This window comes from Typopeltis vanoorti, chromosome 5, assembly GCF_054136105.1.
Source record: "Typopeltis vanoorti isolate ZY-2024b chromosome 5, IOZ_Tvanoo_1.0, whole genome shotgun sequence".
NCBI lineage: Eukaryota > Metazoa > Arthropoda > Arachnida > Uropygi > Thelyphonidae > Typopeltis > Typopeltis vanoorti.
In genome coordinates this window covers 438,481-466,219 of record NC_143553.1, presented here as the reverse complement: position 1 = coordinate 466,219, position 27,739 = coordinate 438,481, and positions in this window count along the sequence as shown.

Below are 27,739 nucleotides of genomic sequence, written 5' to 3'. Positions count from 1 at the left end.
ACTCACAGAGATCTAATCGTCTGTTGAAAAGAAATGCATTATTCGGTCTATTAGAAGTTTTTCTTGCACTTTTCCAGAGATATTTATGAGACTAATTGGACTGTAGTTGCTAACTTCTTCAGATGCAACTTTTCCGAATTTGATTATCAGTTTGATTTTTGAGCGGGTCCATGTTAAAAGAAATCTTCCTTTCTTGAGGCATGCGATGTAGACAATTGTTATGACTTTGGGAATTCAAGAAACGTTCTTAAGAATATGTAGCTAGTTATCTCGTCCTTACTAGAGATTTTCATAGGTCCATTGAGATCACTGCTTTGTTAGGCATTCGCAAAGCTTAATTTCATCATAATCAGGAGTGTCAAAGTCTCTATCGACATTCTTTGCATGCTTTATTCTCCATCTCTCGATTCTTTAACGTGAACCAACTTCACAATAATTTCAGTTTCTACTAGGTTTTCAGTATATAAGAGCCATGTTTTTTAATAATTTATAATATGATTGTTATTGCATTCTTGCTTGCTGCTAACTTTTACGTGCAATTTCAAGGATTTTATGTAGTCGAAACATTACAGATTTTTTTTTTTCATTATTCCATTTTTGACGTCTGTAATTTTGGATTAACCCCTTAACGTACCAATTAAAAATCAGAAAGCGGTCGTTTTTCTGGCAATTATTTGGGCGAATTTTGGGCGAGGGTGATTTGCTGGATCAAATTAATCATTATTTGAAAAATAATGATGAATTTGTGCAAACGCAAACGAAATAGCCGATACACGCCGTTGGCAACTTTTCTCGGCTGAAAGGAAATAGGCACAAGATTGTCTAGCGTCTATATTCGGTTGTATTTATATACGAAACCAAAATTCAAAATCGATTTTGGTGCAATAAATAAAAGACGTGTCACAGACGTCTTTGTATGTTAAGAGGCTAATAGTTGCGTTTGGCTTTGCAACAAGTTGGTTTAATTTCCCTTAAATTTTGATTGTTGTAATTCTCTGAATTAGTTGTCTTGATGCATGAACGCGTTTCGTTTTCTTTACATTAGTTCATCATTCCACCAGCGAACACACACACACACACACACACACACACACACACACACACACACACACACACACACACACACACACACACACACATTCCCTCATATATATGGCGAAGGAATGAAGACAAGCTCAGTGACTAGTGGTACAGTGATGAATGTGGGGGTGGAGTTTAGGGTTAGGTTTTCGAGGAGTGTTTTCATACCGCCATGTCAGTTATTGCAGATGGAAGAAAGATCAAATGAAAGGAATCGCAAAGTGCCTTCTGTCGTGCATAATGGACTCTCTCAACCAGGAGTTCAACTGGATCAGCAAAACTCCTGGATCCCCATCGAGGACTGTTGTCCCAGAACATTAATCGCTGAACTCCACAGCAATGGAAAAATGACAGGCACGAGCCAGCACATTTTTTCAGATACCGCTTATGTGGTGCAGAGTTCATCGTGATCGTACAGTGACGAATCACGATACGCGCTATTCAAGTCAGATTCACTTATGTGGGTATGCCAACTGCCACGAACTTCATTATAGGAAGGGATTGCCAGTTTGATAGAAAAGAGAGACAGAGAGAAAGAAATAGATATCTAAATTATGCGCTTTTGAATTAGTGCGAAGATTATTCCAGAGAGTTTTGTCTATAATCGAAATCAGACGATCACTAACAGTGTGTGTGTGTGTGTGTGTGTGTGTGTTGTGACATCAAAAAATGAAAAGTAAAATAAAATATATAAGACACACACACACACACACACACACACATATACAGGGTGTTCGGGATAAATTTGACATATTTATAATTAATTATATTTTTCCGTAAGTTACATGTATTAACACACACTTCTCTTCATTTAAAAGTTTGGACCCTTCTTCATTCATATACAAGATGTCAGAAAGGATGGATAGCTGGAACCCACCTGAATCATGGAAGAGAATAACTTGTATCATGATGATTCGTGCCCGCCATCAAAATAAGGATATTACGACTGCTGCCCAATGCTCCCTGAATACAGTAAAAACAATCAGGCATGAACTAGAGACTTGCAATGGTGACTACGAGGATGTAGCAAGAAGAAAGATCCCTAGCAGACGATCTGATTGCGTTCGTACAGCAGAATTCCTCGCAAATCTGCAGGAACAGGTGTTGAAGAACCCTGGCATTGGAATTCGGGCTTTGTTCGTGGAGTTGCTAACTGTAGTCAAGCCCTGGATAACATGGGTAGCCAATGGTAGGCCGTATGTATGGCAGCAGGATTCGGCCCCTTGCCACACCTCTGGGAAAAGTCAAAAATGGTTGTCTGAAAATTTCTACGACTTCACCAGTCCAAATGTTTGGCCTCCAAACTCCCCAGACCTTAACCCCATGGATTATTTTGTATGGGGCGCAGTTGAAAAAGACACCAATCGCACTTCCAGTAATACAAAAGCCCAGTTAATGGATAAAATTAAAACAGTTTTTGCGGCCCTTCCCAGGGAGACTGTAGCATCAGCTTGTTCGAGGTTCCGAAGCAGAATTGAAGCTGTGATCGATGCTAATGGTGGTTATTTTGAGTAAATCTTGTTGATAGTATTGTAATTAACTCTGCCTGTAATGTTTTTTTGTCAATTCATTAAATTTAATAGATACAAAGAAGATTTTCTTTTTCCTTACGAAACTGTCAAATTTATCCCGAACACCCTGTATATATCAGTTGCATTGCCTGCCCATTTCGGTTGGGTGTGCTGTAATGTGGGTTATACAACACGCGCTACAAATTTCAAGTCAATTTGACTGTATGCATGGGCGTGCATCCAAGGAAAATTTTCCGGGGTGGGGGGAAGCTTAGAGACAAATAATTACATCAATAAATTTTTATAATTATTGATTTTATTAAATAATTACATCAATAAACGTCTTTTAGCATTTTTGATGTAATTATTTATCGATGTCCTATAAATACATTCTTTTCGTTTTACATCGATTTTAATGATCTTTAATTCTTGAAAAAAAGTATTCAGAATTAATAGTTTTAGCACAATTTCATATATAAAAAAATCGACCGGCATAATTTATTAAAAATCAACTAATTAATTAATCCCAAAATCCTAAATTAAATTATTTCAATTTAAAAACAAAAAAAATCATAAACTAACCAGTTAAATAATATTAAATTACATTAATTACACTTACCTTTTAAAAATGTATTTTTCTGTTTAAATTTGTTTCACTATAAATTTGCAATTTACACTTCACTCAGTGACTCACTAGACGCAGGGAAAACGAACTTGTCTCGCTGTTCACGAATCAGAAAAAGATGAACCAAAAAGAGGAACACGTGTTTTATTGCTGCAATAAAACACTTATTCTATGGCTACTCCACCATGGGATGAAACAGGCCAACTCATAATACAATTTTAAGACAGACAAAGCCTACATATAAGGTTATAAGACATAAGGTTACATATCTCGATCACTTTTACGATTATAATTTGTGGAATTTTTTACTCGAGCCCGGGGAGGGGGTAGTTCCTCATTGCACCTCCCCCCTCCCTCTGCAGACGCCCATGACCGTATGATTGCATTTTTAACGATGTATGAAAGTTTTCAGGATGCATAGTGCATCAGCTCTCATCTTAATTGGTCCAATGCAATTAATTTTAGGATAACTTTGAATACTTCTGCGTAGAGTGGGGAAACAATCTGTTTGTTTTGAGATCTATTAGAAAACAACAACGAAGGAGAATGCTATAAGTTGATTGGTATAGGAATAGGAATAAAAAGAAAGAATAAGTGTGAGTAGAAATACTTTCATTAATGCTAAACGAATTATTAATAATTATCATTTGTGATATCTGTGTCCTATAGTTGCTGGGTAGAGCGAATAGCACGATCCTATTAAGTCTAGACATGAATAAGTGAATTTATGATGGCATAATTAAAAAAAACTTATAATGAGACAGAGAATGGCAGGAATAAATATCGTTTGATGGAGCAGCAAATCATCTCGTAAAATTTGTTGCCCATGTTATGTGTATTTCTCTTATTTGTGTATGTTTCACTCCGTTTTCCAAGAAATTTCTTTTGTTTACTGAGACTCAGTATAGATAACTTCTGATCATTATCGGAATTATCCACACTTTCGAGAATCCTACATTCATCAGTTTTTTTTTTCTTAGTATCAGCGGTTCTTCTGTCTTCTCAATCTCCCATATGCTGGTATTTTGTTGCAGATCAACAAGTCTTATAATACACTGAACATTCATTTTTATTGAGGAATAGATATTTTTTACTGTCTGTTGTTTCCGAAGAAAAATGTCTCTATACCGTTAAAAAAAACTTTGCAACTTGAACAGATGCTATATTACATAGCAAGAGAAACAGTTAGTTTTTTTCCTCCTAACATCCACTTTCAAATTTTCCGTTCCAGAAAACATGTGTAACAGCTGTTTGTAATAAAGCCATCGGATATAGTAATCACTCAGCTCATGACAATTGACAACATTCAATTGGATTGGTTGACACAATAACCAATCACAGTCGGTAGGTGCTGGGTGAGCTCAAAATTTTAGCTCTCTCAGCCCCACCTTCTCAGTGGTTTAAAAATATTAGACAGCTAAAAATTTGACCTGCTGCACCCTCTTTACATCTTTTCAAAGGGTGCAAAAGTGTATGCATTTCAAAACCACACCCAGACTATTAACGCGAATGTGAGACAATGTTTATGTGGCGAAAGTGCCTTCTTCATGAAGCACTAATGCTTTATTATCCTCGTGAAGAGGACAATGAAGCATTGGTACAGTATATTGTGTTCAATTTTAGGAATCGCGTGAAGTCTGCAAACAATTGGGGAGTCTTTAACGGTAATAAATGCAAAAATATAATATCGGTGATACTGATATTTCGTGGATGAGCACCGTACACCTAGCACACGCGGAACATCGCCCCTGATATACACACACACACACACACACACACACACACACACACACACACACACACACACACACACACACACACACAGTCGGGTCACTTTTTATGTGGTAGATACGTTTCCCAGAAAACCACATATAAAAAATCACACAAAAAGACCTAACTTACGTTGAAAAATTAGGGTTAAGTTCCATAATTTTCTAAAACTGTATAAAACCGAAGCAATGAATTAAAATAAACCTAAAATCTCATAGAAAAGTTTAAAAAAATTCAGGAAAATAAGAATGCCTAAGTTTGTTTTAAAGCTTTATTCATTTAATTTTATTGAAAAGTAAGAATTTTTTTACATTTTTTCATTAGAATTATCGTCGCAATTAGACAATATTCGTCAACCTTCGCGAACTGGTGTGAAATCACTTTCATCACCAGAAGAGATAGTCAGCGATTCAGATCTGTATGGTAAAGGCAATGGTTCTTCACAAAGAGAATTAGCTTCACCCTCGTTCTATGCTGATTTTTTTCTTCTGATAATGTAATCAGTGATTAAACTTTACGATGATGATTTCACTAATTTTTTATACAGCTCGCGATATTCAGACATACAGTTCTTCAGCTCATTCAGAATTTGTGTCATTAACAAGAAAATGATTTTCCAATTTATTGCACAGTTCAAGACCTTCTCGAATTATATTTGCAGTGAGGGGGTACAGGTTTTTCTTCAGCTTCACTATCGTTTTCTGGATCTTCGACAATATCTAAAGTTAATCGATATCCAATAATATCATCGTCACTTAAGGCATTGTCCACAAGCAATTCGTCTTCATCATTCTGGCTAAATGTATCAAAACCTTCTTCACCAATTTCATGTGCCAAAATAATAATTTCAGCTGATAATGTAGATGTCTGAATGGTTGCACTGTTTGCAACACATCCAGGCCAAGCTGTTTTCCAGCAGGTATTTAAAGTTTATGCGCATTTAGCGATAGCAGATGCAATATGATTTAAGCAGTCCAAGATAGAAATTTTTTTCCAAATGTCAGTTACTGTTAATGATTCATTTTCTAGTTTATTCAATATAAATTGAAAAGTGTGCTTAACGTAATCTTTTTTTTTTTAAAAGTAGCAATTATGCCTTGATCTCAAGGCTGAATAATACTTGTATTAGGTGGAAAAACACTACCTGCACATTTGGATGTTCTAAATACGGATGACTTGGTGCATTGCCAACAATTAATAAAACTTTAAAATCCAGAGCTTTTGCTTCATATATGTTTCCACTTCTGACACAAAGCAATTATTGAACCATTCAGTAAATACACAGTTGTTACCCAGGCTTTTGTATTAGCCATCCGATGTAGCAGCAGCTGTTTTAGATCTTTGTCTTTTAGAGCACGTGGCCTTAGAGATCGATTTACTAGGAGGGCCTTCAACATTCAATCCCCTGATGCATTGCTACAAAGTAACAACATTACTCGATCTTTGCTTGCTTTAAACTCACTTGCTTTTTTTTCAACACTTGATCGGGACAATATCCACCATCTTCAATAATTTTGGCTAACTTCTCTTGAAAATGTTTTGGCTACTTCTTCATCTGCTGCTGCAACCTCGCCTGTAATCTTCACGTTATGAAGTGCATTCCTTTTTAAAAACCCGGTTATCCAACATTTGCTGGCCGAAAATTCTTTATCAGCCTGGAAGCAAAAGTAGACGGCTACAATTGCTTCATCTCTTCATAAAACCGAAGAGCTTTTTGTTTAATTAAATAACCACTTACAGGAATTCTTCTTTGAGTTAATTCTTCCACCCAAATTACGAGCGCTCGTTCCGTTTTTTCTAATAAGCATCTCTTGAGTACGATGAAAATTTGGCACTTAGTTTTGTGCAGAAATGACAGATTTTCTTATTGCGACTTCATTCTTTTTAATTCCTCTTATAGTAGATTTGCCTAAATTAAAATGTTTACCAATCGCCGTAGATCCCTCTCCTTTTGCTAAGCGATCTAAAATTGCAATTTTCATTTCCAAAGAAATTGCTTTTCCTTGGTGCTTTTTTTTCTCTATTGAGCCAAATTAAATCTTTAAAATAAAAATTAGCAAAATTTAGACATACGATAATGAAAAGACAAACACTTACTCGCATGCAAAATTAATCTTCATGGACAGTCACTGCTTACGTGTTACTCACTTTACGCCAGAATGTGCTGCAACGCACTGTTCATTATGTACAACGGTACATAAGTTTTGAAGTTATGCACCACATAACTTCAAAACCGCATAAAAAAGATACGCATGAAAAGAGACCCGAGAGTGTGTGTGTGTGTGTGTGTGTGTGTGTGTGTGTGTGTGTGTATATGTATATGTGTATATGTATATACTGTATATGTGTATATATATATACATATATATATATGTGTGTGTGTGTGTGTGTGTGTTGTGTGTGTGTGTGTGTGTGTGTGTGTGTGTGTAGACAGTTTTTTAACTTGAGTATTCAAGATACCAAGTAATTTTATATAAACTTGGTTTTTAATCCTATTTCCCAAGTAATTGGGAAACTTTGGGAAATAGGATTAAAAACCAAGTTTATATAAAATTACTTGGTATCTTGAAGAAAAAAAAAGACACACATACACACACACACACACATATATATATATATATATATATGTGTGTGTGTGTGTGTGTATGTGTGTGTGTGTGTGTGTGTGTGTGTGTGTGTGTGTGTGTGTATGTATATATATATATAGAGAGAGAGAGAGTGTGTGTGTGTGTGTAATCATGGCAAAAGTGGTGTTTCTGAAATGAGGATGGGGTGAGAATTGGTTTTTAATGAAGTCCGCAAGAGGCACTTGGAAAGTTTCCCGGTAGCAGAAGTTGTTTTTACACCCTTAAAAAAAAAGTTTGTTTGTTTTTTTATCTTATCTGCGTTTTTGAGTTATATTTCGTTTGAGTTATATTCACTTTACGCCAGAATGTGCTGCAACGCACTGTTCATTATGTACAACGGTACATAAGTTTTGAAGTTATGCACCACATAACTTCAAAGATATAGCCTTACTACGACGGACGAATAACTTGCCCACATATATAATTAATATTTACACAATTACGAGTAATTTTATGCAATTAATTAATTTTTTATTGATAGGACAGTTATTTGAAAGTAATCGAATCAGTTTAATTCCATAATTCACTCATATTAGCATAACTCAGAATGTACCCATTGAGTGACAGTTGACAAAATGTCTTGTATGTAAGACAGGAGAAGAAACGGGCATTGAAATATCTCGAACCGTATCGTGTGTTGTGAAGTCTGAATTCAGCAGTTTTTTTATTTTTATTTTATATTTTTCTTAAAGATGTTCAGTAATCCTAATAAGGTTCCTCTTGGATAAAATCTCTCTCCTTGTAGAAACGTTGGGAAATATTCCCAAATCGCGTGAGAATTATTCTTGTCATAATTTCGGCGCAGTTAAAACTGCAACTGATTTTGATATTTAAAAGATGTGCTTCTCGTAAACGAATTTTATGAACTTGTATTTGGATTTAAATAGTGTAGATTCAAATTTATATTTGAATACACGTATATGTATTTGAATCCTGTTCTGTGAGTTTACCCAACTGTTTATTTGCATGACTAATAAAGTGAACTTCTTTAAAAGCATTTGCTATTCTATCACTAACAGCGGTTGCGATTCGTCAGAGAATAAGCGGCATGTCACATGACACTGTCTACTAACTGAAACTGCTCTCTACACCGCTCGTCGTTGTTATGCAAAATATTTGAAAACAGAAAATGCCTGGTGACAAGTACGCATCGCTGTCACAGCGTGAACCATTTTAGTATCTCCACGGGCTTCAGAAAGGAGAATGAACGGGGGCACCTTTAGGGATCCGACGTAGGTATCACGCCACTACGGGAGAAGGTGAACGGCCTTCACGTGTCTGGCACGTGGTCTTCTATCGCGGTGCTACTTCCAACGTGGAAGTCATACGAAGAAAAGTGCTGTACGGTAAATCAGCTCGCGACTTAGCCAAGTGAATTGCTTTGCCAAAACGCTGCTGTTTCCGAAAATGAAACAGTCCATCATCCCTTCTCACCTCAGTTTAAAGATGTGCGAGAATAACTCTGGCTGGGATTAATATATAAAACTTTAAATATTTCATATATGAAGAGTTGCGGAAACTACCTTCTTAATTGTAAACTTGTTTCTCTCTCTCTCTCTCTCTCGCTGTTATAGAACTGATAATCGAAGAACGGCTCATTAAATTTCTTGACATTGACAATCTGTGCTCATATTCCAATTGTTTATTATCCTAACCATTTTCCAATATGTTTACTTCATTAGTCCTATTTTGCTGGTTGTTTTGTTTCTCATTCTTTTGCAATCTTCCTGTTCTGCTAATATCAGTCTTATGCTGTTAATGCTCACGAAATGCTTTTTTTATGATTTGTTTCTAATAGTTGTTTTTATTTCTTATGTATATCAGGATATTCCATTTGTTTTCCATTTTACGGTTGGTTTCTGTCGTAACGACCTGCTATCCACCGTTACAAGCATGACCGTTATTATTTCTGTATACATTACCTTTTATTGATTTTGTGATCAAAGACGGTATTTTTCATTCACAATTCATTATCTGAACACAAAGTAATCTTATTCTACCTGAGTTTCACTCCTTTCGTTGAATCGGTAATAAGCACTTCTCTGCTCCTAATTCTGGCATTGACATGTCCCGCTATTATTATTAATTCGACTGTTGATTGATTGATTTACAATTTTCTGGAATGTTTCATAAAATTCTTCGGTTTGTTCTCCGTTTTTTTCCTCGTGGCTCTGAGCACTTATTATATTCGAGTTCTATTCTGCAATTTTATTTTCATCCTTGATCAAGTGTTCTTTCTGATGCCTATTCGGAGAAGGACCCTGCCTAGTTGTTAGGCAGGCTCCTTCTCTGAATCTGTACTTAACGTATAACAACCGAACCAACCAAACTACTGACATGGAGTTTCTGTGGTGCAGTCGCGAAAAACGACTCGACATTTGTCCTGCAGTATTGGAAAGACCCAGTTTCTAATTCCTTCTTGAATGTGAGGCATATTTATAATCACGTTTACATATTTATTTCAACCTTCAGATGAAGTATCGTTTTCCGCTGTATTGTTAGCAGGTTTCATGGATTTTCTTTGCCTCAGCTCGGCAAAGAAAATCCATGAAACCTGCTAACAATTTTTCATTCAGAGAAACCTGTCGGAGATACACGAAAATCAGAGATGCATTACACTTCGCCATAGCGTTAGCTACATTGCCATGCATCTAGCTCTGAGGAAGAGACTGACTCATCTTTGGAAGAGAATGACGTCGCCAGTCTCTTCCAAAGATGAGTTAACCGGTTTCATACGGGGGGGTAGAATTATCTCCTTCTGGCAGAAATCTGGTTTTTCATCCCGCAAAACACGCAACCCGGATAGCAGAACACACGCATATTATTGGTATGATGCACTAACACTGCAGCCTCCGTTGCATTAATCGCAATTCTAAAACTACACCATAAACAGGCGGTCCTTCAAGCTGTTCTATATGAATACTGTGCCGAAATCATTTCTGTCGCTCATTCCAACTTTGCACTACCAGAATATGACTATATATATGAACCTCTCCTTCAAACTGTCCACAACGTCGTTGATATATAAATTAAATAGCAGCTTTACAAGTAAAGGGCAGTTAGGATTTTTTTCCCCATTCTGTTTACTTCTCTTCCTTTATACATTGATATCTTTGATATCAAAGTGATTATTGCATGATATATTTGACATTCTTTTAATATTCCTCACAGAGCCACCTTTTAACCAAGTCTCAAACTTATTATCGACGCCCATAATTAATGTGATAGCGTACAGTGCAGTAATCTGTCAAATGTCTTTCAAACCTCAATAATCATATTGCAGTCACTGCCCATAACCAGTACAGTTAGAGCATTGTGAAAGCATTTATACTGATTAATTCATTAATCAGTATAAGTGCTCAGAAATGCCCTGCCCTTCCTGGACACACTGATCAAACGTCTTCCAGCAGGTTCTTTATCATTTTCGGTATATAGAAAACCCACCCATACAGGGAGATACTTACACAAAGAATCACACCATCACCCTTCTCAACAATATGGTATCTTAAAAACACTAACCCATAGAGCAATCTGTTCCAATGACGTTGCTCTCACTGCTGAACTTTCTCACCTACGTCACGCCTTCTTAACCAATGGTTATAATCCTCATAAGATAGATAACATTCTAAATGCTACCCAGAAATCCCCTCTATCTACCACGCAAAAATTCAACAAAACTATCACCATTCCATACATTAAAGGCACATCTGAAAAGATATCTAGGGTGCTTAATAAACACCAACTACGCACAGTATTCAAACCTTATGTAAAATTAGCAACTCTCATCCGTTCACCTAAGGACAAATGCACTCCTTTATCACATGCAGGAGTGCCCTGTTCTTGCCATCAAGCCTACTACGGACAGACAGGAAGAACTGTGGACATCCGCCTCAGTGAACACAAAAAATATATTCGACACTTTCGCTATGGCAAGTCGGGTCTAGCAGACCATGCTTTGGATGCCCCTGCACACTGGATCAATTGGAAAGAAACAAAAGTACTGCACAGAAGCTTCTACTAGTCAGAGAGGTTGTTCCTGGAATCAACAGAAGCCTTCAAACATACTCCAAACCTTAAGAAGTATGGCTGTATAAATCTGCCAAAGATTTGGGAGACAGTCATCCTAAGACCAAATTAATATTTATTACTTTTATTTTATTTTATTTATTTTATTTTTTCAAATTTTCTATTTCAAAACTTTGAATTTTTTTTAACCTAGATGGCGCCATATTAGGACTTTAGTCTTGTGTTGCACGCTGCAATCACTTATACCATCTCCACTGTTACACCGGATTGTGGTTGTCTTGCCTTTGTAACAAACTTTGTGTTGTGTGCTCTGAAGATGCTGGATATAATACCAGCGAAATATTAGCTTTTAACTTAATAAATAGTTATTTTCTTATCCATCTGTGTTCATATCATACCGTGAAATCTATTATAACATACCAGATAAAGGTTCCTCACGTCACTGACAGGAATCGAACTCAAGTCTTTCCGACCAAAAGGGCTTCGTCTATACCGACTAAACTACGAAGGCTCATAGCCATTATTAACTTCGCATAATTTCGACCAATGATCTGCTTGCCATTCGTAATATTTTGACATTACAAAAACTCTATCTTTATTGCTGTATATTATATGTAAGAAATAACATTGTAGAATTTTCTGTATATAACGTAGACTCTGGTTTATGTTGTAGCCGGAACATGCTTATAGTTCCCAAAGGCAAACAAAGGAATTCTTCATAAATCCTTTGAGCAGCAAGCCGCTACAATAAATCCCAAATGAAATAAAATAATATCAATGAAATAAACAAAATTTCAAGAGAATGGAGGAAAAACAAAATCATAGGAATTAAAATAGGAAATAAAGAATTAACCAGTCTTTTGTATGCTGACGATCAAGTTATTTTTGCTGAAAATGAAGACCAATTACAGATAAATCTACCCGTATTGAACAAAACAACAGAACAGTATGACATGAAAATCTCAATAAATAAAAAGAAATCCATACCATTTCAAGGTAAAGAAATTAAAAGATGCAAACTAGTCATCCACAACAAAGTAATAGAATAAATGAACAAATTTAAATATGTAGGAAATTACCTAAGCCCCAATGGAGAAATCGACATTGCGTATAAAAATCAAAAATTCCTAGCAGGCATTGGAGCTTTAAACAGACACTTCAGTAAACAGATGTCGAGAACAACCAAAATAAAACTTAATAGCCAAAGCAATTCTGAAATATGGCAGTGAAACATGGACTTGGGTAAAACGAGATAAAAAAACAAGTGGAAGCTGCAGAAATGAAGTTTCTAAGACTGCTCGCAGGTTATAAAAGAACAGACAAGATAAGAAATAAGAAAACAGTTATCGTTAATTAACATAACAGAAGACATCACAAACTATAGGAGGAACTGGAAAAACCACACATAGAAAGAATGAATGAATGAGGACAGAAGGCCTAATATTGCTTGGAAATATAAACCAAGGGAACACCGATCAAGAGGAAGACCCAGGAGGTGATGGGCAGAAGACTTTTTAAAACCTTGAAAACGTTACAAGAAAACAATTGCCTAACACGAGAAGCCAAGAAGAAGAAAGATGAAAGAAGATGAAATAAAATCAATAACCTCAGAATATGTTTCCAGAAAAAAGATCGAAAAACTGTCTCGGGGACTAAACAATATTGACTTTTATTTCAAACGCATGTTATAAGAGATCACTGTAAGTTATATATTATGTGTAATTACGTTTCTAATTCATTATGACAAAGTATATAGAATGTTACGTGAGTCCTCATGGATACATTCGTTTGGTTCAGTAGTGAATGCATCGCCTAAATTCGATTTTTCTAGTAACCACTACGGCTTTATATAATTGAACAGTCGGGTGAATTTAACTCTCCTTTATATTTGCTTTTTGTTGATTTTTGAAAAAGCTTTCGATTCCATTGCTAGGGATTGTGTGTGAAATGCACTTCAAAACAAAGCAATGCCACAGAAGATAATAAACCTCATACAAGAAAGAAAAACCCTTTCAAACTGTATCTGGAGTGCGACAAGTATGTGTGCAAAAATCTTCCTTGTTATTTATACTGGTACCAGATCAAGTTCTAGAACAGAAGCAATGAAACATGCCAAAGGAATACCATGGAAAATAAAGAAAACTTTGGGTGATCTATACTATGCAGATGATGTAATGTCTAATTACTCACAGCAATGCAAATATCAAAAACAACTAACCACATTACAAGAAGAATCGCTCACTGAAAGTCGGTTTGAAAATAAATACAAACTGAACAAAAGAAATAAGAATCAATGTGAACAACAAGGCACCAAGCACAACTGAAAATGCGAAACTGTTTCACACATCTCGGCAGTGTTTTATCTGCAGATGGAGGAGCAACTAGAAATGTTGACATAAGGATTCAAAAGGCAAGAACTGAATATGCTAAACTTAGTTGAGTATGGAAAATGAAAAATACTCAGACAGGTACAAAATTAAAAATGTATAATGCATGTATTAAGTCAGTTATTTTATATGGATGTGAAACGTGACTGGTTTCAAAAGAAATACAAAGAAAGCCACAAATATTAATAAACTGATTTATGCGGAGAATACTTCGAATTTGGTGGCCACAAAATTATTACTAACGAAGACCTCTCTGAACAAGAACACATCAGCTAAAACGTCTATCATGAAATCAGAAATTGAAACTTTAGATGGATTGGACATACATTTAGGAAAGATCACGAAGAAATCTGTCGCGCAGCCCTGGAATGGAATCCTCGAGGAAAGAGAAAGGTGGCCGTCCTAAAAATACGTGGAGGAGATCGACTTTAATGGAATGGGAGAAGGAGAGTTTTGCTGAAGAAAGACCAATAGTAAGGGGAAGAAGCCGATGGAAAGCATTTACAGACTCCTGATGGAATCTGGGAAAGAAGAAAAGAAAACGAATGCAGTTACGGATTTACGAAAGGTGCTGGATTCTGTTCCCACCAGCTCTTAACAGATCATGTTCTGGCTTGAGACAAATTGAAAGATAACGCTTGTAACATCTGTCATTCTATTAATGCTTCATGTAACTGTCCGTTCTTTTATGTCTCCCCTTTGATGCGAGGGAATATCGTCATCATCATGCGTATCAAGGATTCAGGCCTAGCGTGGCCTGTTCCCGCCTCAGAAGTCATCGTTGAATCTCTTAAGAGGACGTCCTGGTTTCCTTTTCCCTAATGGCTTGTACTTTAAGGCTTGTTTTGGTAATCTTTCCGTTTTCATTCTTTGAACGTGTTCCATCCATTTATGTTTATATTTTTTAATTTTTTTCTATTACTGGTTCTTGGTTTAATTCTTTTATAATCATCACAGTGTTATATTACATTCTTTATTTTACCTTAAGTAATTTACGTTTACAAAATTTGTGAAGTTCACACTTCATAAGAGCCATGCTCTAAATGAATATCTTGGATGCTTTCATCAGTGATATTGATTTCAGTGAATTTGTTACTCTTTTCCTATCGATATACTTTTAATTGCGATGGGCCAGAGAAGATGTGTGATTTTAACGATTACTCACTGATTACGCACCCGGCCAGCTATTAGCGATCGCTTGCAAAAATTATCTGATAAGCGATTGGCGAACGCATAAATACGAGCGGCTATTATCCGAGTGTTCACGAATGCCTGAATCATAGTGATTGCTTTATTAAACCAATCTCAATTATTAAGAGAAGAAATAAAATTAAAAAAAAAATACATAATTCCAATTATCACTTTTTATGGGTTTCAATATTTGCCGCTCCTGGACATTGCTCTAGTGCTTTACGCCAACGCAGCACGCCCCTCTTTTCAGATAGTTTTTGAAGCCTACACACCTTCGGTCTGTTATCATAGGGAGCATCCCACAGATCGGGTGTTTATCACTCGCTTCTGGATCCTCTCCTCCACTCTTCATTCCAGCGGAATCTGGGTGTCTGCTCTCAGTAGTCCAGATGTTTCCCTATTGACCTTGTAAAGGGGAACAATAGCTTCTCTATCCCTGCTTGTTAGTGCGTTCTTCAACAAAAACATAATCTGATCTGCCGTTTTGGCTACCTTTGCAATATGCCCCTAAGTTTCAACTCCCTGTTCACGTAAACACAGAGTTGAAGTTTAGATGTGGCTGAATTCTGGTTTATCTCACTCCTGTTTTCATCTTTGCTTCTTTAAAATAATACTGCCACGGTTTTTTTTTTTCCCAGATTTCTGTCATCATTTATTAACTAATTTGGTTCTTAATCGCTTCTTCAATCCATGCAATACTCCTATTAATATCTTTCTACATCTTAGATTAAATCCACGTAACCATTCTTTTTTTTTTCTTTAACTCTTTTTTCAGGTAATTTTTTTCTTTCATTACAAACACATCCATCGTAATTTGACTTAGCATGAGTATCTTTAAAATTTTTCGAAACTTAACTCTTCTTTACTCACTCGATCATCTCGATCATCGGTGTGCTTCTTTTTTTTTTGCTTCCACACGCACTTGTACGTTTGCTGTCTCTACTATTACTCTTCTCTTAGTTAATTCTGTTCTTCATTTACTTTATCATCATTAACTCATGAGGTCTGAACTTGATTCAAGACTCAAATTCTTGTTTTATCTCAGTTCTGTTTCTAAATATACAGTTCAATTTCTTTCTTTCATTCTTCTCCCCTGCCCCCTTTTATTTTTTATATGAGCCTTAATGGCGACTCTCGAGGTCTGTGAGTTCCATCGTAACCAATAGATGGTAAAATTTGGATGTCTGTAATTTTCCTTCATATTTTTTTTATTATCAACATGAAATAATCTATTAGAAGAAAGAAATCGCTTACAGATTTCTGCTCGCCATCCCAACTAACCCCGGTATTTCAACGGGTTTGTCTTCTCGAACCAGCTATTTCTCATTCAAGAAATCTAATAACATTTCCTTGATCGAAACATTTTTTTAAAAATTCCTGTTCACTTCTCTGCGATCAGCACATTAAATGATGATTATATTCTTATTCAAAATTAAGTGGATATTGAATATCGCATTATTTATTAGCCGAATAAGAAACTCAAAGATAGGAAATCTAATCTAAGGGTTTCATGCCGAATACAGAAAACTATATAAAGTTCGGCAAGTCCAAGCGTAAGCCAACACCTGGTAGTGCAATGCTAGGGAAACTCCTAGTAAAGGTGGGGAAAAGCTCCGATCACTGTTCTTACTATTTTCTCATAATGTAAAACGCAGCTCCTAGGAGATGTATTACTGTTCTACATTATGAGAGAAAGTCACTACCCAGACCAGTTTCGACCTTTTTTGAGGTCTCATCAGTGAGTAGGCAGACCTAGATAAATGTAATACTAAGATTTCAATAGAGCTTGTATCTTTACTGTACGAGTTGCGAAATGTGGTATTCAATATCCAGTAATTGTTTTGCGCACCTTTTCGCAACTCGTACAGTAAAGAGCCTGTTGGCTCTTATTTTCAGTGATTATATTCTTATCTTAGATAATTCTTTCTAACTGCTGATCAAATATCGTCTTTTCTTCCTCCATCCCTCGGCATTACTGTGGTAGATATATCCAAATCATCAGGACTTCTTTTCCGTTACATATAAATAAAAGCCTCATTGCTTTCTCATTAATAACCACGTGCGTCGCAATCGTGTCATTTACTTTTCTGTTGATGATAAAACCAACACAATTTTTGACTGGTCATCAGCTACAAAGCTCGTACCTCCAAGATAGGACATAACGATGTCCTTCATTTCTTAAGTGGTAACTTAAGAAAGGACATAGTCCTTAAGTTTCTTCTTCCTTTTTTTTTTATTTCCCGGTTAGTCTCATTCAAACCCAAATGTATAATTTCCTCTCCCCATACCAGCTGCTAATTCCTCGACTTGAACCTCTAAGTATCCAGATATTTATTATCGGTTTTCTTTCGATTCCAAGTGAGCAACCACTTATACCGTCCATCTCTTTGTTTCATTTTATACATTTCCTGAGCTTGTCGCAGTTTCGTCAGCTTTCCGTTATCACTCAGCTATTTAGTTAGTTTGTTATTTTATTTAGGATTACCGTTGAGGACTGTGCATTTACTTGCATCTGTTCTTCTGACTGGTTTACCTGTTTTGCGGGATGAGACTGGTTAACTCATATTCAGATAAAAATTCTGATAAAAATTCTGATAAAGATTCTTCGAGCCCTAAAGAGATTAGAATCTGGGTGTTTTCGGCCAAAAAAAACAACAACAACTTTTCTTCTAAGGCAGTGCAAAGTGTGGTACACGTACCCCCGGGGGTACGCGAAAGGTCATTAGGGGGTACGTGGCAATTTTCGGATATGCATAATTAAAGGAGTCATTATATTTTTCAACAAACAGTGCAATTAGAGACAACCTGGATAAAACGGCACAAGCTAATGAATCACATCCCCTCTACAACAGAAACTGCTGTATAGACCAAGCAAAACCATAATGTTGCCGGTGGAACATATGGTTTTGCTTGACACCATCGTTAACGTGTTAAAACTAAGAAATATATAGTGAATGTGTTTCAGATATTATGGAATTCGGTTGAAGGGAATTAGCATTTCAACTCGACTGTTGAAATGCTAAATTTGTCTTTGGTTCGCGCGATCTTTTGTTAATGCCGCACCAATCATATGCAGTTCTTCGCTGATCTACGTATCTCAAGTCTTGTAAATGACTGGTAATTTTTGCTTGAAATAATGGGAAAGAAGATGACGCTATTTGGGTAGATGACTTTGACGATGCACACAAAAAAACTGTTCTCAATGCCAAAAATAGCGATAGAGAGTAGGAGCTTCTTGGTAAGTCGCACCATTTTCACTTTTTTTCTGAAAACTTTAGTTTCCGAAAATTCCCGCAAGTATCTCGCAACACGATTTTTTAGCTTTAATTTTGGAAAAAAAAGATGAGTTATATTCGTCAGTATTTTTTTACAGTATTTTAAATACAGTATTTTTTTAGCTTTCAAATTCTTACGTATGGATCATTGGTTAAAGATTGGATTTATAAACCCCCAAAAGAGTGCAATATAGCAAATACAAGTAGCTGTAAGCAACAAGAAAACGTTGATATTGCATCTGGATCAAATGAAATTGATAAGAGTGTGTCGTCTGACATCTCTAGAGCAGAGGTGTTCAAAGTGTGGTACGCATACCGCAGGGGGTACGCGAGTCGATACGTGGGGGTACGTTAAAAAAACGTTTTATATTGATAGGAAAAAAACTAAGTAATTAATTAAAGGTAAAGAATATCACTTTCTTTCATCAATTAAACATCTATCTAATATAGACAAAGACGTTATAAAGATCCTGTAAACTTAAATTTGCGAGTAGCGCACATTGGGCGACTTTGCACACATAATCGTCCGTGGCTAAGCTATCTTGTTTTTTAAAACTAGGGAGTAAATCTCTTACTTCTTATCATTGCCATTGTTTGTAGAGCATCCTAGTGTTGACAAGCCCAACTAGAGAAGGAAAATTGCTTAGTTATCCTGCTATCTACAGATGACACCACAGTCGTATTAATTATTTGACTATTAGTAGTAAGTTTAACGATTTTTAGGATATATTGTTTCTGTGCAATTCCAACGCCTTTTCGTGCTTACTTTTACGTTTACATTAGAAATAGTGAATTAATATTATCAAAATTGCTTACACTTTTTAAAAGTGTTTGATATTATCAATAGTAAATGAATTATATTTAAATTTTACAAATTAACCCTCACAAAATGGATAAATGGTTAAAAAATTTCCTCCAAAGAAACCGCGGATTGAAGATAATTATGATAGTACTTCTACATCACACGAACAACAAGGAAAAGATAGAATTGATTCTTCTATTCAAACAAGCTCGTTATCAGTCAAATTAAGTGATAAAAACATTAATCTGAAACTTAACAAAACCTTGCCCAAGAAAGTTCGAAATTATCAAGAAGAAATGGGGATGTACATCGACGATAGTCAACGATGAACCTCGTCCTACATGTGTATTGTGTCATGAGACGCTATGTAATGGAAGTATGAAACCATCATTATTAGTAAGACACTTAAAAACTAAACATCCTGAACACGAACACAAATCTTTACAATTCTTTGAATGTTGTTTAAAGACAAGTAATTCTCAATCCAAGAACTTAAACAAATTCTCTAAAATTAACGATAAATATTTAGAGGCATCTCTTGGGGTTGCATTCTGAATTGCAAAAGACCAAAAGCCACATATCATTGGGGAAACACTTGTACTCCCAACCACCATAAAAATGGTAGAAATAACCCATGGAAAAGAAAGAATATGCAGATAAACTAAAATGTATTCCCTTATCAGCAAATATTGGTAGGTATATAGAAATCATTGCTGATAATTTAAAGAAGCAACGTATCGCGGTATCAGAAGCCATCCAACCAGAATTTCAAGAAATTATGAAAGAAATGCAAGGCCATTGTTCACATTAAATATTGTAATAAATATGTTTGTAAGCTGTTAATACTAAAAATAATGCGTAAAAATATCTAGCGTTTTTAATTATTATATGATGATACAAGGCATATTTCCTCTTATAATGCTTATTACAATGGATTTTTGCTCAATCAATTGGGGGCTACGCGCTATTTATTTTTTCTGTCTTGGGGGTACGCGATCAAAAAAAGTTTGGCGACCACTGCTCTAGAGAACCAAAATTTAAAAATAAATCATGTTTTTGTTTACATGAACATATAAATTCAAATAAAATCGATATTTATTTTTAATTAATATTGTAATTAATTTATTAATTTAATTAATTAATTTGTTCCTTTTTAATTAACTAATTTTTAATTAATTAGGGGTACTTGGTAATAATGAAAATTTAAGAAGGGGTACGCGGATATCTGAAGTTTGAGAAACACTGTTCTAAGGACTCGTCTCAGGATCGCGTTGCATATCACACAATCTGCTCCCCTTAGCACTAATCTTCCACTACGTCACTAATCTGCAGACAAAAATACTCACCAGATTACCTGTTAATTGCATATATTTTCTGGCTTGTTTGCGTAATGAATCGATCGCAATGAACATCCTCGTTACATGAAACAGATTCTTCGATGTGTTCACCGATGACCGAATCGTTCTCCATGCGGGAAAGCGTGTCTGCGTGTTTTCTACCTCGGCCCTACAAGGAGCGAATTCTGAAGTTTATAAAAAAGTTTTTATTCCATTTAATCAACAAATGGCATTCGTGCATAAACTTTAATTACCTTTCTGACATTTAAAAGCGCATTTCATTTCACAACAATTATTGACAGCGCATTACGCTTACATTTCCCCTGTAAATTACACTGGAATTACATTTCTTAGCTTAAGTGCCTCATTAAATTTTTTTATTAAAATAAAATAGTTTGTCGTGTCTTGGTAACGCTTGGTGATAATAATGATCAAAAATCCTGTTTTATTCGTCATCAAAGGATGTTCACGAAAAGGTCGCATCGTTAATAACTTCCTATGGACAATTTTTCTCCAAATTAATTTCTCTGTCACGACTCCGGTATCGTCAGATCTTATACTTCGTTCTTCTAAGGCACATCTTCTGTATCAATCCATTGAAATCTGACCCTCCTCTGGGTCTTTTGCCCGCCATCCTGGCAAAAAAATGCTTTTTTTTTTTTTTTTAATTAAACTTACAGTTTTATTGACCTCCTGAGATTAGCTCTGCTAACGCATTCGCGGATGCTAACAATGTCAAGTTCTTTCTTGATATCCTCGATTTTAATATGATTCATGCCATTTGTCCAAACCCTAAGTTTTTCGCAACCCCGTATCTGTGGTCATCGGTCTTCGATCAATTTCCCTGATCCATAAGTTTAAACCGGATTGAATACTGCTTTAAAACTGTCTTGCATACTGCTACTTTAGTGCAGCGACTAATTTCTCTCTAATTCCATATAAATGCATTCAGTTGATTTCCTATCATACGTTGCCAATTCGGTTGTCAATTTTCAAATGTAATTTTCCAGGCGAATAATTTCTCGCTCAATAATTCAAGTTGCGCTGTTGTTTTTATCTGAATATTGAAGAGATCAATTTCACTTTTTCTTCAAAAAGAAAAAGAAAGAAAAATATTGAAAAATATTCGTCATGTTTGTAAATTGCATGTATTCTAAAAATTGGTTTAGACTCTTTCTCTGCTTATTTATTTTCCCAAACTATTTCCCCAACCTACGAATGACAAACTCTCTTTGTCTATGGAAACCCTTAAGACGTTCGGGCTAAAACTGGAAGGCCGAATTAACGAAAGGAAAAATTACTTGAACATAAATTCATTCTGGCAAAATATTTCAAAATGAATAGTTTCGATAGCCAATGTTTTCACGAGACCATCTCCAGATGCTGACAATTTCATAAACGTGTAATGCGAGCACAAGCATCGCAGTTATTGCGGAACTGCTCTCCTTCGTTGTGGTCAAGGAAATCACCTGTAATGAATAACACGTTCCCAAAGGGTCTTACCCCAATTTCATTGAGTGACTGGCGTTATGACCCACATTTGGACTTCATGCACTCTTCCGAACATTAATTTTCAATGCGCTACAAGGTTGTCTTCAGGCAAGGCTGACAACTACGCATATTAAATAAGTGCTAATCTCATGCGCATAATTACAACATCGAAGTTACAGACGTAGATAATACCCACGGATGGGACTTGCCAGAATATGTTGTGATCATTTCTCTCTCTCTCACTCTTTTTTACCCTCCCTCTCTCTATCTTGTAATATATATATATATATATCTCAATAATAACAATATTTATTGTAGTACATATATATATATATATATATATATATATATATATACTACAATAAATATTGTTATTATTGAGTCTACAAGAGATAATTTCATAAAACAAGTAGACTGAAAAAAACATTTGCCAAGTACTTGAACGCATCGCAAGACAATGTACCAATATTCCTATCTATTTAAAACCTTGTTACCAGAATCTGCTGTACCAAGCAAAAAAAAGCAAAAACTGAAAAATTATTAGTGCTTGTGGATCAAAGATGCTAAGATATTCTTCAGGAAGTCACAAACTTCGAAGACGATAGAAATCAAAAGCTCGGAAGACATAGATAGGCTTCCACAATGAAAACAAAAGACTCTAATTAGATCAAAAAGAAGACCTGAACACAACAACAACAACAAAATGAATGGGAACCATCAGAAGGATGTAATAATACCAGCAATTGTACTTTTGACTAGCTCGATGCATGGAAACAACACACAGATCAAACGAGAGGACTCTCCATCCTGCATATTAACATCAGAAGCATTCGTAAACATTGTTTCATGTTACAGGTTTAGCTGAAGGATTACACCGATGCTATGGATATATTGGTCCTAACAGAAGTATCCGTTACTAATGATGAAGCAACTGCCTTCCAAATTCCAGGTTTTCAATAACATAGATCCTGCCGACCAAAAAAAAAAAAAAAAAAAAAAAAAAAAAAAAACGAGGGGTAGAATATTAATATTTACCGAACACAAATTAATAGCAAAAGAAACTGTTTATAAGTTTAAGCACGCTGAAATCCTTTGCATCGAAATCATTAATATCGCCAGTCGACAGCATCCCATAATACTAAATGCTATTTACAGGCCACCAAACTTAAACGTGATAAAAGTTTTGCACGAACTCAATTGCTGGCTTCCACCCCAAGAATTAAGCTCAACTGAATACCTAATTATAATCGGAGATATAAACATAAATATTGCAAACGAAAACCATAACAACACTGTACAACACCTAGATACGCTATACGTGTATATGTATAACCTAAAGTGAACCATAACACCGTGCACTAGAGAAGAAATAGTCGGAAATACTATCACTGCTTCTTGCTTAGATCATATAAACATTCGTGCACTACCAAATAGTTACACTGCATCAGTCATAAAGTGCAAAATAGCAAACCATTACTTCACGGCTCTTAACCTGCACACTAAGACAATATCCATGCAACGCTCCGCATATGAAAAGTAACAAAACAACAGTAGACCAACAAATAGTCAACCACGAAAAATCGACTGGAAACAGATGACGTCAACAGATACCTTATACAAAAACATTAAATTCACACCGGAGGAAATATATAAATTAAAGCGATATCCAAATAACGCAGCTTTAAAAACCGAATATAACAAGGAGTCGCCTTATAATGCAAAAAGAGACTACTACACAGACAAATTAACCTCCGCACAAAATAACATGAAACGAACCTGGCATCTGATCAACGAGTTGCTAGATTGTGCTCCCAACATCACCGGCTCTGAAACCATAAAACACAGCTCATGAAAGACGCTAAATCTATCCAATAACTAGCAAATGACCTAACCAGTACTTTGTAGACTCCATCCAAGAACTACAGAGAAAGATCCTTCCCTCCAATCACGAAACGTGATTCTCCACTCGAGCCAAGCGAAACAGACATGATTCCCAACCCTAATAAAAGCAGAACTTCTCTTTGTAATTCATCAAATCAAACCAAACAAAGGCCCAGGAATCGACAGCATAAGACGTAAGAATATCAAGCAACACGCAACCGGCCTAGGCCCGGTCTTACTAAAATTAATAAATAAAATATTTAAAACCAGACAAATACCAAGTATGTTAAGGACTCCCATAATCACACCCATATACAAACGTGGAAAAAGAAATTTTATTTAATCAATAATTACAGACCCATAGCAACACTACCGATTTTCAATCAAATTATGGAGCAGATCGTGCTAAGGAAACTCGCAATATATACAGAGAAGTTTCATATTATCCCCAAAAACCACTCTGCACCGATGGTTTAGAAACTACTTTCAAAATAGAAAACAGATCACATATTGCTGTCCTACCATGAAAAACCATGTTGTGAGCCTTAGTTCTGAATATCTGTGTGCAGATTTGTGTTCCAGTCTATGTCCGGAACTGCGCATTCAACATGTTAACCGACGAATGGCGATTTATACATATTATCCTTATCCCTCGTATCAACTTATGGTCACTTTCAGTGAGCGTGATGAGTCGCCCAATGCGGGTAGTACTTTCAGTTGACTCCGTGTGCTTCAGTCTCAATATGGTACCATTGATTGTTGACCTGGAATGGCCGAATTTGTCAACAATTTTTCGAAGAGATAGGTCTGCCACACGGCATCTTATTATAACGTCCCTTTCAAACTCCGTCAGTTTCCTTCTCGCAGCCATTTCAATCGGACAGGGTGACTTGGGCGCATCATATTCCTCTAATTTATACCGGCTATAAACACGCCACTCGTTACATGGCACGATGCACCTTGCTCATCGGCTGCTGTCCGTTGATGTTTTTCAAGTAGTGTATATTTCGCTCTGTTCTATCTCTACCATATCTAGTAGATATGGTAGAGATAGAACAGAACTAACGGAGACGCTAATTTTAGGCTTCAAATGAACTGCCTAAAAAGGCAAAACTTAAAGAACTCAAAAACTGAAAAAAAAATTTAATGAAAACAAACCTGAAAAATTGAAGCAAAAAAACCGAAGGATTATACACATAAGTTCTGTAAATGCATGAAAAATATCCGCTAACTCCTTTTTATTCCCATAGAGGTAGTAGGTGAGGCTTTTGGAGACTCAGAGAGAAGTTCAACCTCCACGTGTAGCCCAATCACGGATAGCTGGGCCAAGACTATCACTAATTTTAAGCAGCATCCGATGAAACGACGGAGAAAAAGTGTCGCCATCTCATGGTCCATAACGCAATATGTTATTATCCGAAATAATGTGGATTGTACGTTCGATTTTCTTGAGTCTAAGGGCTAAACCCAAGTTTCCGGGTGAAAAACACGCTTACCCTCAGAAACCGGTCGAATAAAGGCTTAGTAAAAGTTCCTCTAGCCTCCTCATAGTCCTGGACGTATACACATCTACCAAATGAAGACGGGAAGCATATTATTCAGTAGAAGAAGCATGGATAAGAAGTGCTCACCATCAATTATCTCTATGAAGAGGTGTGATAATTCTTCACATTCAGGAGAACCTTTAAATGGGTTAACTCGCGTTCTTTGCTCGTCTCAGAGGCAGCGGTACTAAGCAGCACGCATGCGTAGGTGCCTTACATTTTATGCTGTGTGGCTGTAATTTCAAGTGGAGATATCATAATTTTCCTCATCGGACTAAGGCAAGTTGAGTCTATCATGAACAATATCTTTCCAGTCCAATCTATTGGCAGCCAAGTTATTTAAAAATTTTTAAATTAAGAGTGTAAGTAGTCTATTATTTAAATAACGCTGCTTGATGTTTTCTATCCATTTCCTTCTAGGTCTTCCAGGTGGTTTTTTTCTTTCCACTCTTTCATTTCTTCCATTGTGGAGAATTTGAGGAAACGTGTTAATAGGCAACTTGTCCACATTTCCATATACCACTCTGTTTTTCACTCATTCTACTTATTACTGAAATATCTGCAGTGTAATTTTTCTCTGAATTCCTGACTGGTTTTCATTTCAATCCATGATGTTTTATTTATTTTTCTCAAACACTTGTTTTCAAAGCTTTTCAATCTTTCTTCTTCCTTCTGTTTGATAATCCAAGTCTCTGTCCCATAAAGAACTGATGTGTATATACAGGGGAGGGAGGAGCACCATTGAACTACATACTTTGATTTTAAGTTCTTTGGAGGATTTGCATTTTTCCATATATTCGTACATTTGGTCATAGTAGACCATCCTAGATTTATTCTGTGTTTAATAATTTCTTCATAATTAAGCCTGTTAGTGATTAGTGTGATGACTAGTAATCACTGCTGTCAAGTAATTCAATTACTTAGGCACAGTGATTATAAATAGTGATATAGATAAACGCAAAAAACATGTTTTTATGTGTGGTTCTTTCATCATCATTATTATTATTATTCGAATGGTCCGCGCGGTTAGCCTAGTGGCTTTGCGCTTCGCAACCATATGCCTAGGGAAGGAGTGTCCTAGGTTCGATTCCCGTCAACGATGTGAGGAGCTCAAGGATCTTCCTCAGCCATAGCCAAGTTAGCCGGTCTTGGGCATGGCCAGCAGGGTTTTTCCCGCCAGTTTATCTGGTGTTTTTCATCCCGCAAGCAGGCAAACCGGTCCGAGGACACACAAGGATTACAGTCAGGAATATTGACCCAGCCATAGGTCTGATTCGTCAGCCTATGCCGGTTCCTGAGCCCGGATAAAATTTGGGAGGACTAGATGGTACCGTGAACTCCCGTATAAAGGGGGAACGCTGTATCATTACATGGAATTTATTTACTATTCTAATGGGAAATTATTCTTGTTATTATTATTCGCAAACAAGACGACAAACAGACAATAATCCATGGATAAATCTTCAAAGAAAACTCATGGAAAAGGTTGATAACACTCAACTACAAAGATTATATAAAACCGCAAGAAATCAACTAACAACAAAAATTCGCAGAGCAAAAAGACGCTACTATTTCCAAAAATTTACAGAATATAATCAATATGAAGCAAACATGGGCTACACTTAACTAATTACTGACTCAAAAAAAAAAGAAAACTTGGAAAAAGAAAAAAAGAAAAAGAAAAAAAAGTGAACAACAAACTATGGATTTTCCACCTGTAACAAAACAGGAACTGAAGGAAGCACTCTTACGACTAAAACCAAAGACGACTCCAGGAATAGACAAAATAAGACTCATAGACCTTTTAACACACTTTGAACAAATAAATTCAATACTTTTGAGACTCGTGAACATAATATTCGACGCCAACATTAGTTCAGAACAACTAAAATCTGCGATAATTACTATAATTACTCCAGTTTACAAACATGGTAAGAGAAATGATACACAGAACTACAGACCAATAGCTAACCTACCTGTCATTTCCAAAATTCTAGAAAAAATAACACACACCAGACTACAGAACTATTTACAGAAGTACAACATTATCTCACAAAACCAATACGACTTTCAGAAAACAAAAACCACCATCACTTTATTAGAAGACATCGCCGACACCATAAACAAAGCCATCGATAAAAACAAGTGCGCTGTTCTTATACTGCCTGACTTAACCAAAGCTTTTGATACAC